Genomic DNA, 13,855 nt, shown 5'->3' with positions numbered 1-13,855 from the left:
TTTTACAGAAGTGATTATTGATTCTACTTTGGAGGTTGTCGCATGCAAAGTAAAAATCAATAACACGTATCTGGCTACATGTTCGGTTTATTGTCCCCCTGATAAAGTGGTAATTTATGATGAGCTCTTTGCTCTTCAGGATAGTCTGCCACAAAATAAAGTAATTTTAGGTGATTTTAATGCTCATCATACATTATGGGGTTCCCTGCGGGCGGATGGTAGAGTTGAGCAAGTAGTTAAGCTGATTAACGATTCTGATTTAGTCCTTCTGAACGATGGTAGCCCAACGCGGGTAGACGATAATACCGGGAATTTGAGCTTTATAGACATATCACTGGTCTCATCATCAGTAGCAGCCAAGTGCCTGTGGCACACCATTGACGACTCGTTGGGAAGCGATCATCTTCCTATCTTGATTAAATATTCATGCGACACAGTGAGAACGCCTTCAGCGCCTAAATTTAACGTAAACAAAGCAGACTGGGTCGCCTTCACAAGGAGCGTCAAGCTCGAACTTGTTGGAGAAACCATTGATGATAAAGTAAGCAATATTCAGAATTCGATTATAGAAGCAGCTTTGCTATCCATTCCTAAAACTTCGACAGATAGCGTTAAGCATAGAGTTCCATGGTGGACACCAGATTGCCGCAGGGCGCTGTGCCGACGCAATAAGGCCTACAGGCTTTTCCAAAATAACATCACTAATGAGAACTTTTGCAATTACAAACAAGCAAGAGCTAGGGCTCGTAGAGTAATAAGACAAGCAAAAAGAGACTCCTGGCGGAGCTTTGTCTCTACAATAAATAGCAATACAAAAATATCAGAGGTTTGGTCCACTATTAATAAAATAAATAAGAAAAAAACATCATTCAAAATTAACAACATCATAGAAGAGGGTAACAATTTGGATTCACCTAGAGACATCGCTAATGCACTCGCCAGGCAGTTCTCTCATACAAGCAGCTCAGCAAACTACCATCACGCATTCCTGCCCATCAAGGAAGCGGCTGAGCTGCAACCAATTCACTTTGCCACAGGAGATGACTTTGATTACAATAAAGATCTAACAATGGATGAGCTTGTCCGAGCCCTAGAAGCCTGTAGAGGAACATCCCCAGGCCCCGATGAGATTCGATATGAGATGATGAAGCATCTTAATCATGATGACATGATTAAGTTGCTAGAAGTGTACAATGAAATTTGGAAAAGCCACACTTTTCCAAACTCATGGCACTTCGCCCACATCATTCCCATATTGAAAGGAGGGGGTAATCCCAGATTTGCCATCTCCTACCGCCCAATTGCGTTGACAAGTTGCTTATGGAAGGTCATGGAACGAAGTTTAGACTGCCGAATCATACATCGATTTTTCTTGCGGAACTTTTTGCCATTGATAAAGCTATTGATTTTGCACTATCGACGACCCACGATAGAATAGTCATTTTTTCCGATTCGTTAAGTTCACTTTAAGCTATTAAATCCTTAGAAACCACCAAAAATGAATTGCTGGGTAATATCATTCGTAAGTTACATGGTGCCAACAAATCAATCAAGCTAATATGGGTACCAGGTCACTCTGGTATCCATGGTAATGAACAGGCTGACAAACTAGCCGGGTCAACTGGCGATCTGGACACTACCATAGTTCGTACAGATCTCAGGTGTTTTGTGTCTCTTATAAAAGCAAAAATACATCTGTGGCAAAGTGAGTGGACCAACCTCCAACTCACAAACAATATCAAGCAAACCATAGACCTGTGGGACACATCCCACAGGAAAGACAGAAGGGAGGAGGTGGTGTTGGCCCGACTTAGGGTCAACGCTACAAGACTCACCCACCTCACTCCCTATATTGAGAAAAAATTCCCTCCACAATGCCCCCATTGCAATAGTAACCTAACAATAAACCATATACTCACAATATGCAACCACTACAGCAACAATTGACAAAAACTAAAACATTATTTCAGACAAAAAAACTAAGATTTCACATTATCAAATATATTATCAAATGATGAAAAAATAATAAATAATCACTTTTTTAAGGGAGACAAGACTTTATGACCTTATATAGATTGATAGAATAAATAGGATCCATTGGCTTAATAACCTTGGCCACATGCCGCTGGTTGATAGCCAAGAAATCCAACAAACAAACAAACAAACAAACAAACAGTAACAGCAATATAAAATAACATAAAATAGTTGCGTAAATCAAAGAAAAGGGTAAACGGGTGAAACAGGCAGTACTCATAATTGGCTCATTAGTTATTTAGTACAATTGTAGCTATCCATGTGTAAAAATAATTAAGAAGGTAAACTCACAGTGGACAAGGCATACACATACACGTCATACCCGTCGGCATTAGGTTAAGGGGGTATGCACAGCAAAAACTCAAACTATGAAGCACCAAATGAACTTAAACTTTTGTCCTCTACAGAAAATAATTTTCAATAAAGGATAACCTTCATATGTATACTATAAATCCATATATTCAAAGTACATGTGTATTATGTGTATTAAGAAAAATCAACTTTGTAGGAATCTAACATTCTATTTATGTCCTTCAATTACCTAAAATATATTGTGACGGCAGGGGGAAAAAAGGTTTTACCTTTATTTATTAAATTAGCTTTGGCGGGGAGGTGAGAACTACAGTGAAAGGAAGCTGGGGTATTAGTAAGTTTTTCGGGCCCCGTACATCCTTTCCACAAAGGGGATCCCTTTTCCCCGTGGAACCCTTTTGTGTGGGGGGATTTACCCAGCCTTTGGCAGGTTTTTTTGGCTTTAGGGCTTCTTTGGGGAAACTTCCGAGACAAAGTCCCAAACACTTATCCCCTTTTTTCAAAAATCTAGGGGTTTGGGGGTGGGAGGTGGGGGTGGTGGTGGGTGGTAGTGGTGGTGTGGTGGGAGGGTGGTGGTGGTGGTGGTGGTGGTTTGTGGTGGGGGGTGGGGGGGGAGGGGTGGGGTGGTGGTGGGTGGGTTTTGGGGGGAGGAGGAAAGGGGGGGGGTGGGGGTGGAGGAGGAAGGAGGAGGGTTTGGGGGGTGTGGTGGGAGGAGGAGGAGGGGGAGGAGGAGGTGTGGGGGTGTGGGAGGGAAGGGAGGAGGAGGAGGTGGTGGGGTGTTGGGGAGGTGGAGGAGGAGGAGGAAAAGGTTGGAGGGGTGGGGTGGGGGTGGTTTGGAGGAGGAGGAGGGGAGGTGGTGGTGGGGATGAGGGGGGGGGAGGAGTGTGGTTGGAGGGGAGGGAGGAGAGGGAGGTGGTTTGGTGGGGGTGGGAGGGAGGAGGAGGAGGAGGAGTGGTGGTGGTGGGAGGAGGAGGTTGTGGGGGGGTGGGAAAGGGGTGGAGGTGGTGGTGGTGGTGGAGAGAGGAGGAGGTGGCGGTTTGGGGAAGGGAGGAGGGTGGTGGTGGTGGTGGGGAGGTGGGGGTGGTGGTGGGAGGGGTGGTTGGTGGGGGGTGTGAGGGGTGGTGGTTTGAGGTGGGGGGAGGAGTGTGGTGGTGTGGTGGGGGTGGTGAGGTGGGGTGGGGGAGGTTGGGGTGGAGGAGGGGGGTGGGAGGTTTTTTGGGGGGTGGTGGGGTGGGGGGAAAAGGGGGGGGGGGGGGGGGGAGGGGGGGGAGGGGTGGTTTGGGGGTGGGGGGGGGCGGAGGGGTGGGGGGGGGGAGGGAGTGGGGTGTGGTGGGGGGGAGGGAGGGGGAGGAGGAGGGGAGGTGGTGGTGGGGGTGGGAAAAAAGGGGGGTTAGTTTAAAGGAGGTTTGGGGGTGGTGGTGGGGGGAGTGGGGGGTGTAGGGAGTGGTGTGGTTGGGTGGGTGGTGGGGGAGGAGGTGGTGGTGGTTGGTGGGAGGAGGGGGGGGGAGGAGGTGGTGGTTGGGTGGTGGTGGTGGGAGGTGGAGGAGGAGGGGTGGGGGTGGTGGTGGTAGGAGGAGGAGGTGGTGGTGGGTGGTGGGAGAAGGAGGTGGTGTGGTGGTTGGTGGTGGGAGGAGATGTGGTGGTGTGTTTTGTGGTTTGTTTTTGTTGGGGGTGTGTGGGTTGATTGCAGCGATTTTGTCAGTTGTTATATCTTATATTTAATTCTTTATCGGGTCGTTGTTTGAGTTCAGCATTTCATTACTTTAAGCTGCAAGCGGTTGTCTGGTGGTGAGTTTCGGCTGCAGCATAGGAATTAGCGGGTTTGGTGGGGTGCAATCTTTCCACTTTCCGCGGAGCTCAGTAGAACGAACTTCATGCTTTCCTCAATATATATAATGTATTTTGCTCAGTTCTTTATTTGAGTCTTTATTCAATACTTCTTAATGAGGTGTGCCATCTATTCAATGCATTAGGTCTTTCTTGAACACGTTCTTACCGGACAATGTCCAGTTTGAGGTAGCTACTTCCCTTCCTTCTTGTTATTCCATTGAACGTCCACTTACGTATTGGTTCTTCTGGGCTTCTCGAGATTAGCACCTTTTCTCCATCTGTTTTTTCCTCTATCCCTGTGAAAGATATCCCTTAAGGTATTTGTGCAATATCATCTTTCCCCTCCCAGCTTCCGGGGGAGGGGGGAGGGGCGGGGGAAGGGGGGGTAAACGGTCACTATTCTTACATGTGGCATGGGGCGCGGCCTCATTTGCTCTTAAGATGGGAATAACTCCCTGTGATTTCCCCAGGTTCCTATCCCTTGGTCTCCTGGAGATTCACTACAAGCGAACTTTTTTCAGGGAGAGAGAGATAGGGGGACGGGGGGAGAGGGAGAGGAGAGAGAGAGAGAGAGAGTGAGAGGAGATGAGAGAGAGGAGGAGTAGAGAGAGAGAGAGAGAGAGAAAAGAAAGAAAGAAAGGAAAGAGGAATAAAAAGAAAAAAAAAAAAAAAAAAAAAAAAAAAAAAAAAGAAAAAAAAATAAAAAAAAAAAAAAAGAAAAAGGGGTGAAGTAAAGGGAGAGAGAAAGAAAAAGAAAGAAAGAGAAAAAGAAAGAAAGGAAAAGAAAAAAGAAAGAAAAAAGAAAAGAAAAGAGAAAAGAAAATAAGGAAAGAAGGAAAATAAGAAAGGGGAGGAGAAAGTGGAAAAGGGGTGGGGAGGAAAATGAAAGAAAGAAGGGGGGAGAAAGAAGGAAGAGAAAGGGAAAAAAAAGGGGGAGGGAACGAAAAGAAAAGGCGGAGAAAGGAAGGAAAGGAGGAAAAAGGGGGGAAGAGGAGAAAGAAAGGAGGAAAGAAGGAAGGGGGGGGAGAAAGGGGAAAAAAGAGAAAGGAAGAAGGAAGAAGAGAAAGGGGGGGGGAGAGGGAGAGAAAGGGGAGGAGGGGGAAAAGAAGGAGAAGAAAGAGGAAGAAAAAAAAAGGAGGGGGAAAGAGCCGGGAAGAAAAAAGGGGGAGAAGAAGAAGATAAAAAGAAAGGAGAGAAAAAGAAAAAAAAGAGGGAAAAGAAGAGGGGAGATAAGGGGTAGGGGAAAAGGAAGAAAAGGGGGGGGGAGGAAGAAAAAGGGGATAAAGGGGGGAAGGGAGGGAGGGGGAAAGAGTAGGGAGGGGAAGAGGAGGGAAGGGGAAGAAGCGAGGAAGGGAGAAAAAAGAGAGATAAAAAAAAGAGATAGAATAAGGAAAAAAAGAAGGACAAAGGGAGGGGGGAGGGAAGAAAGAAGAAGAACAGAAGGAAGGAATAAGATGAGAGAAGAAGAGAGAGAGGGGAGGGGCATGTAGTTTTTTATTGGGGGGCGGGGAGTGGGCGCGGTTCTGATCATAGTGTGTTAAAAAAAAAAATGCTCTAGAATGGTAATTTTTTAAAATAACCGATTTTCGAGTATTTGAAATAAACGCTTCACTGTATAGAGAGGGGGAGAGATGTGAGAGAGAGAGAGAGAGGAGAGTGAGAGGAGAAGAGAGGAGAGGGAGTGAGAGAGAGAGAAGAGGAGAGAAGAAGACGCGGTCGAGAGCTAGAGGAGAGAAGAGGAGAGAAGAGGGGGGGGGGGGGGAGACAAACAGAGGAAGAAATGAGGGGGAAAGAGCGCAAGGCGTCTTTTGGTGGGGGGGGGGCTGGGGGAGGGGGAGGGGGGGGGAGTTCTGAACGTAGACCAGAAAAATGACGTTACAGAGAAGAGTAAGCAGGGAGAGAAGAGAGTGTGGAAAAGAGAAGAGGAAAGGACTAGTGTGGAGGAGACGAGATATTTGAGAAAGAGGCCATGGGGCTGACCCAGGTCCATCAGAGAGTTTCCTGCCCAGCGCGTGTCGCTTTGCCGTTCAAGGTGCGGCCGCCGCTTTACGGTTTTTCAGGCAGGGAGGGCTCCGGGTCATTCACCGCCCCCCCCCCCCCCCCCCCCCCCCCCCAACACTGGGGGCTGTCCGCGACCTCCCGCACTCAGCACTAAAATACAACTTCCAGGGACTTGTCTCGTCGTTGTTCTATATCTGTGTTGTGGTTTACTCATTCTACATAGAGTCCCATTTTACTAATCCTGCTTAACCAGTGTGTTTCTAAAGTGTGTTCAATCAAGAGCCTTACAGAGGGAGAGATGAAGAGAGATAGAGAGGAGAGAAAAAGAGAGAGGGAGAGAAAGGAGAGAGATTGAAGAGAGAGAAGAGAAGAGAGGAGGGAGAGGAAGAGAGAGAGAGGGAGAGAGAGGAGGAGGAGAGAGAGAGAAGAGAGATAAGAGAGTGAGAGAGTGGAGATGAGTGAAGAGAGAGAGAAGGGGAGAGGAAAGAGAGAGAGGTGAGAAGAGGTGGAGAGAGAGAGAGAGAGAGAGAGAGAGAGAGGTGAGAGAGAGGAGGAGAGGAGGAGAGAGACGAGAGGAGAAAGAGGGGTGGGGGGGAGACAAAACAGAGTAAAAACAGGAGGGGAGAGTGCAATGGGCGTTCATTTTGGGGGGCGGGGGGGGGGGGTCGGCCAGGTAGGGAAGGTGCTGAAGTAGGAACAGAAATTTAATTAATAATATTAAATAATATGACGAGAAAGTGAGAGGAGAGAGGATGGAGAGTTGAGTCTGGAGGAGGAGATAGAGATGAGTGAGAGAGAGTGAGAGAGAGAGAGAAGTGAGAGGTGAGAGAGAGGAGGGAGAGAGAGAGAGAGAGAGAGCTGGAGCATATTGTTTTTCTGTGGGGGGGGGGTTGGGGGGTGTGGAGGGATCTGATCAATGAGCGTTAATAGGCTCCGTGGGGGGGGGGGGGGGTGGGGGGTGGTGGGGGGGGGGGAGGGGGAGGGGGGGTGGGGAATTGGTTACATGTTTCAATAACAATTTTGCTAGGAATCTATTGCCAGAGTTACCATATTATATATGTATATATATTATAGATATTATTTTATTGTTAAGTATATTATTTTTTGAAGTTTGTTTTAAACTTGAGGTTTTATTTCCCCTAATAGTGATTTCCCATTGTAAGATAAGTAGAAAAAAAAAATCGTAATTTTTTTCTCTTCTTTCATGGGGACGGGGAAGCCATCACCTGGGCATCCCTGATATCTGGCAAGGCCTTACCTAATTTGGTAAAAAATTAAAGAGTCCCTCGCCCCTCCAGGGAGCGCTAAGCCAAAACATCTCGTAACAGTCGCTGAGACAAGTCGCAGTCAGCTGTGCGGTAAAACTATGTAAAAAGTGTTAAGTCGTTCAGCGGTTGAAATTAAATTTCTTCCGTTAAATTAAATAATAAAGGCAGTCTAGTCTGTTAGTAGTTGACAGATTGGTTTGTTTGATTAGTCTTGGAGCTAAGGAGATAATTCCAATGTAAAACACATAAAATAAAAAAAAAAAATAATAAAAAATATTATTGTTTTAAAGAATTCGGATCGTTGGATATTAAAATTGGTTGAAAAAAACTTTGTTCTTATTCAGCCTTCGTTTGTATTATTGATAGTAGTAAGTAAACTCATTTGGTCTAATTCTTACTCCTGTGCTTTTGTAGTTTAGTAATATGTAAAAGTTTAGTGAAATAGTCAGATGGAGAAAAAGAATCTGTGATATGATTTGAATAATTCATGTGTCCACAAGATCAGTGTACTAATTGTAAACATGTCCATGTCCAGCGGTTACGTAGTGTTTTAAAGGTTAATGACCTTCAATGGAATTTCAGCAGAGGAAACGTGTCTAAGCAGTCAGTTGATAATGTCTGTATTTGGAATGCACTATACCCTGTATAGGTATCCTCCCTTTTGGCACTTTGGCTAAGGCCAACCATCCATGTCCATGTTTAGTCTGGCTACATAAAGCCTAAAGATCTTCATGGGGGGTTCTTTATTCACAGTTTTTAAAGAACCTATTGTGTCATAGCGAGTGTTTGGTGTTTTAATGTGATGGTTTGGTTGTATCTCTAAGCGAGGGCTTGGGCTGTGGGGGGGGGTGGGGGAGGGGGGGGGGGTGGGGTGGTGTGGGAGGGTTTATGGGGGGGTATATCTTAAATGGTTCGGGGGGGGGGGGGGTTCTCGTAGTGTCTGGCACTGGTTGGGATGGAGTGGGGGTTGGGGGCGAGGAGCAGGTGTTGATGGGAGATGCGTTGGTGGGGAGTGGTGTGGGATGTGTTTGTGGGTGGATCTGTGTGTCTATATATATCTCGTGTGTGTGTGTGTGTTTGTGTCATATGTGTGAGTGGTATATGGTGTAATGTGTATGTGTGTCGTGGTGTGTGTGTGTGTGTTGTGGGTATGTGTGTCATATGGGTGTGTTTATGTGTTGTGTAGTGTAATGTTGTGTGGGTTTGTGGTGTGTATACATGTGTGTGTATGTGTGGTTCTGTGTGTGTATGAGTGGTAATGTGTGTGGGGAATGTGTGTGTCTGTGTATGTGTCTAGATGGGGGGGATGTGGTGGTGTGTCTGGTGTATTGGGTGTGGGTATGCTGTGTGTATGTGTGTATGGGTGGTGGGTATGTGTGTGTGTACTGGGTGTGGCGTGTGGGGTATGTGAGGTGTATGTTGGGCTGGGTGTGGGTATTGTGTGTGTTGTGTACTGGGTGTTGGGTATGTGTGTGTGTAGTGGTATGGTGTGGGTATGTGGTGTGTGTATGTGTACTGGGTGTGGGTATTGTGTTTCTGGGTGGGTTGTGGGTACTGGTGTGCGTAATGTTGTATGGGGTGTGGGTATGGGTGTATGTGTATGGGTGGTGTAAGTTGTGTGTGTGTATGTAGCTATGTGTGTGGGTATGTGTGTTTGACTGTGTCTGGGTGTGGGTATAAGGGTGTGTGATGGGTATGTGTGGGTGTATGTGTTTGTGTATAGTGTATGTGGGGTTTGTGATAATAAGACCGAATAAGAAATAATAATAAGTAAAGAATAATGTCTAAATCAACAGCAATTCGGAAGAAAAAAGAACCATTAATCAGGAAAAATTGGACAAACAAAAACTAAAAAACAACACCACCAAATAGGCAGAGCGGAGAATAATAAGAAGAAGGAAGAAAACTATAAATTAATAAAAAGAAGACGAAATAATAACGCAGAAAAATAAGGTAAACAGGGGAAAAGAAAGGGTCAACATACAACCACACTAACTTTTAAACATAAAGAAATAACAAGAAGAAAGAACTCATCAGATAAAGGAAGCACTTATCAAGCAGGAAAGGATCAGAACTTAAAATAAAGGGAAACCGATTAAGAAATAATAAACAAGCAACGTAAAGAATAAAGATCAAGGGCGAAAAGAAGAAATAAATCGAAAGATAAGATGCAATATATTAAACAGGCATTTAAGAAAGATATTAACTAAAAAAGTAAAAAAAGAAAGGAATTGGGATGTAAAGAATAGCACTAATTAAGGCACGATGGAAGATACAAATACCGAACGAAGAAATAATTGATTATTTAACGAGATCGACGAAATTCCTACGAGCATGTAATAGAAAGACATCATAAACAACCAACCTAGATGACAGCAATTCCCTAACGGAAGCTTTGAAGAAATCATTAAGGGGACGGTGATCAGGACAGATCTCGAAATAATGTTATAGGAGAGGAAAAAAGACTTCCATAAGCAAGTAAAGTACGCAATACTAAAAAGGCAGGCAGTAAAAACATAGACAATACAATGGATTAAAGAAAGTAAGTTAATCAATAAGAAGGGCGAAGAACTACAAAATATATAACTTATTTAGCATTTATAATATATCCGAAAGCATACAGAAAAATTTTTTACAACTAATGACAAAATAAGGAAGGGTCAGAAACGGCACTACGAAAATTACAATAGTGAAGCAGTGTCACACCAGCAATAAAAACACGGACAAACAGAAAACGCAGCAAAATATAATAAGGGAAAGAAGAAATATCAAGACAGAAATACTAAAGAAGAAGTCCATAAAAGATAAGAAACGGAGAAAAGAAACTCAATATACAAGGAAAAGACAAAATACAAGAAAAATTAAGCAAGTCGGAAGCCCTACAATCAGCTCGCAGCCTCATCAGTAGATCAACCTACAAGAAATAAAAGACGTGACAATAGACATAAATAGCGGAGAAATGACCGCACATAACTCAGCTACGAAGCCTCCTCACGCCGGACCGCACACATCAGGACGCACAGACATCCACAACAACATCCAAGCCGCATTCGTACGGGCCAAGGGAACAGAAATCATCTAACGAAGAAGAAAATCCCATTTAAAGAAAAAAGGACCGCACTCCTTACAAGCCGACTCCATCTCAGCGAACGACAATATAGCGACAAGCAATATCGCAGGATGTAAACGCCACTCCTCAGCAGGGATCGAAATCATACGACCCTGAAACCGCACATCCTCCGAAGAAGAATATCAAGACGCAACCGCAATACATACGCAGGCGTCACATCCTAAGCGCGGCATAATACGCTCACTTCTCCAAGGGGAAATTCCTCCTTCGAAGACGACACATAATACGCAGACAGAAATAATACAAGGACGCCGCCATCCTGATAATACTAAGGGAAGACGAAGCAGAAGCAGGACAAAACGACTGCAAAGAAGCCGCAGCACAAGCAGCAGGACGATGCCGCCCTAATCCTTATCACTCATCCGCCGACGAAGAATGAAGACGTCCTCCTAACTACTCTCACGACAGCAACGGCCGACGAAAGGACCGGCAGCCGCCGCACCGAAAGAAAGACGAAGACGGCAGCAACCGGCGGAGCCCCCCCGAAATAATAACTTCCACGCAGACGACGCCGGCAGTGGCGCGCATCATAACCTAATAAATCCTACCGGAGAGTCACGAAACCTCATAACATACATCTCATGAGACGACGCCGACCTCAAACCCAACAAAATAATAATAATAATAAGAAGCAACGAAACAAAAGACCGCACAACGACCCTCCCTCCGCGAAGAGAAGCCGAGCCGACGCCGATGCGCCGGACGACGCCGCCTCCACGCCGCAGCCGCTGCGCAGAGAAGCAGAAACTCTCAAAACGACCTATAACTACGCAATCACACACATCAGAACTCTCCATACAAGAGGCTCATTACGACATCTAGCAGAAGCTCATCCATGATCATAATTAAGCGGCCGAAGACGAAGACAGCGCAGAAGAAGCAGAAAGATGAGACCTCATACTAACTCGACGAAGAGAAGACGACGAAGGAGACAACGCCAACAACTTACACACTAATCCTCAGACGCACAGAGGCACAGAGCAGAAGCAGAAGAGAAGCCGACGACAGACGTCGGGGCAGCAGCAACATCATCCGGAGAAGCAAGAAGAAGCAAGCGCGACGACGCCGCGGACGAAGCGAAGACAGATGAAGAAGCAATCCTCAACTAACTAACTACAGGCCAGCAGAAACTAATCCATACATAATATCAGCACGCCCGTCTCCAGCCATACTCAAGGCACGAACGCAATACATACGACACGCACAGCCGCAGACGACACGACCGCCGATGCGACGCCGAAAGACGCAAACTACTCCGAAAAGACGCCGAAGACCGAAGAGGCCGGAGCTGACGGCCGCAGCAGCCGCGGAAGGAGATGCAAGACGCCGACGCGACGACATCAATACATACAATCGAAGCGACAGCAGCAGGCCGGAGACAGGGACGGCGACGGCGCACCGACGACATGGAACGGGCGACCGAAGCACTTATCCTTCATCCTCCTAGACCGAAGACCGCAGATCGCACAAAACAGAAGCCAGCAAGGACTAAGAAGAAGATGAGCAGCAGAAGATGCAGACCTCTACTCAGACGAAGAAGGCAGGCAGAGAACAGAAGAAGGAGCCGGAAGGAGATGACGATGAAGACGAGAGGCCAGGAGCTGCCGCGACGCGCCGCAGACATCCACACTCCTACAGAAGAAGGACGCCGCGACAGCGCAGGGCTAGGCGCTAGGCGCAGGAGCCGGCGACGCAGCAGGCAGCAACGATGAAGCAGAAGACACGGGGGAGGCGCAGCGAAGCAACAGAGACGACACGCAAGACGCACCGCCGCAAGAAGCCGCACGCAGACGCCGCAGCGGCCGCACTCCTAATTCTCTTATACGAGCACGACGGCCTACATCCTCCTCTCAGCCGCCGACAGGCACTCCTACTCACTCTCCACCGCACCGCCGCGGCCTCCACACACCAACTCCGCGACGACGTGCAACTCCAAACTCACCTGCCCGCCGGCGGCCTCACACCACACCACCCTAGCTTCCTCCTTCCACCTACACCTCTCCTCCTCCTGACTCACTCCGCCTCTCCTCCTCCTCCGCCTTCCCACACCCCTCCCCCCCTTTTTTCCCCCCCTCTCCCACCCCACTCTCCTGCTCCTCCCCACACCCCACTCCTGCTCCTCCCACCACCACACTTCCTGCTCCTCCCTCCACCCCACCCACCACCACAACCACCTTCCTCCCACACCACAACCCCAACCTCCTTCTCACCACCACCACCACTCCTCTCCTACCACCACCACCTCTTATCCCCACCACACACCCTTCAAGCGAGCTTCCTTCACCTGTAGTTCTCTCTAATAGACTCAAAGCTATTTATGTAGATAAGAAGGTTAAACTTATCCACTGCCGTTCACAATATATTTTAGGTATTGAAGGACACTTGCATTGTAAAATAGGCATAAATAGAATGTTAGATTCCTACAAATGTTGATTTCTATACACATAAATACACATGTACTTGTGAATATATGGATTTATAGTATACATATGAAGGTTATCCTTTATTGAAAATTATTTTCTGTAGAGGACAAAAGTTTAAGTTCATTTGGTGCTTCATAGTTTGAGTTTTTGCTGTGCATACCCCCTTAACCTAATGCCGACGGGTATGACGTGTATGTGTATGCCTTGTCCACTGTGAGTTTACCTTCTTAATTATTTTTACACATGGATAGCTACAATTGTACTAAATAACTAATGAGCCAATTATGAGTACTGCCTGTTTCACCCGTTTACCCTTTTCTTTGATTTATGCAACTATTTTATGTTATTTTATATTGCTGTTACTAATGTTTATAACATTATAGTAATTATAATGTTATAATTTTTCCCGCCAATTCAAATCAGGTAAGGTCACAAGGTCTACTGATTGACTCCTTTGTGGCCAAGCACTACCAGAGCCATCTATGTGCAGAGACATTTCACAAAAAATATAAAAAATGAGCTCTGCATTTTCCCCATTTTTTATTAATTTTCCCTTGTGGCATTAGGTTAATCCCATGCTCGTTGTTGTTATGGGGGGCTTAACCCATTCGCTACAGGCATGTCCCGTAAGTCCATGCCATGCCCACTGTGAGTTTACTTGTTTAATTGTTTTAACAAATAGATGGCTACACTTGTACTAAATCACCTCTTATCAGATCTTTTGGGGCATAGGTGATCGAGTACTGCCTGTCTTGCCCATTTACCCTTTTCTTTAATTTATGTAAGTATTTTATGTTATCGATATCTTGTTTTGCTATTACTAATGTTTATAACATTATAGTAATTATAATATTTAT

The sequence above is a fragment of the Penaeus chinensis genome, chromosome 35 (genome assembly GCF_019202785.1).
Source record: "Penaeus chinensis breed Huanghai No. 1 chromosome 35, ASM1920278v2, whole genome shotgun sequence".
In the NCBI taxonomy this organism is placed as follows: domain Eukaryota; kingdom Metazoa; phylum Arthropoda; class Malacostraca; order Decapoda; family Penaeidae; genus Penaeus; species Penaeus chinensis.
This window is presented reverse-complemented; position numbering follows the sequence as displayed.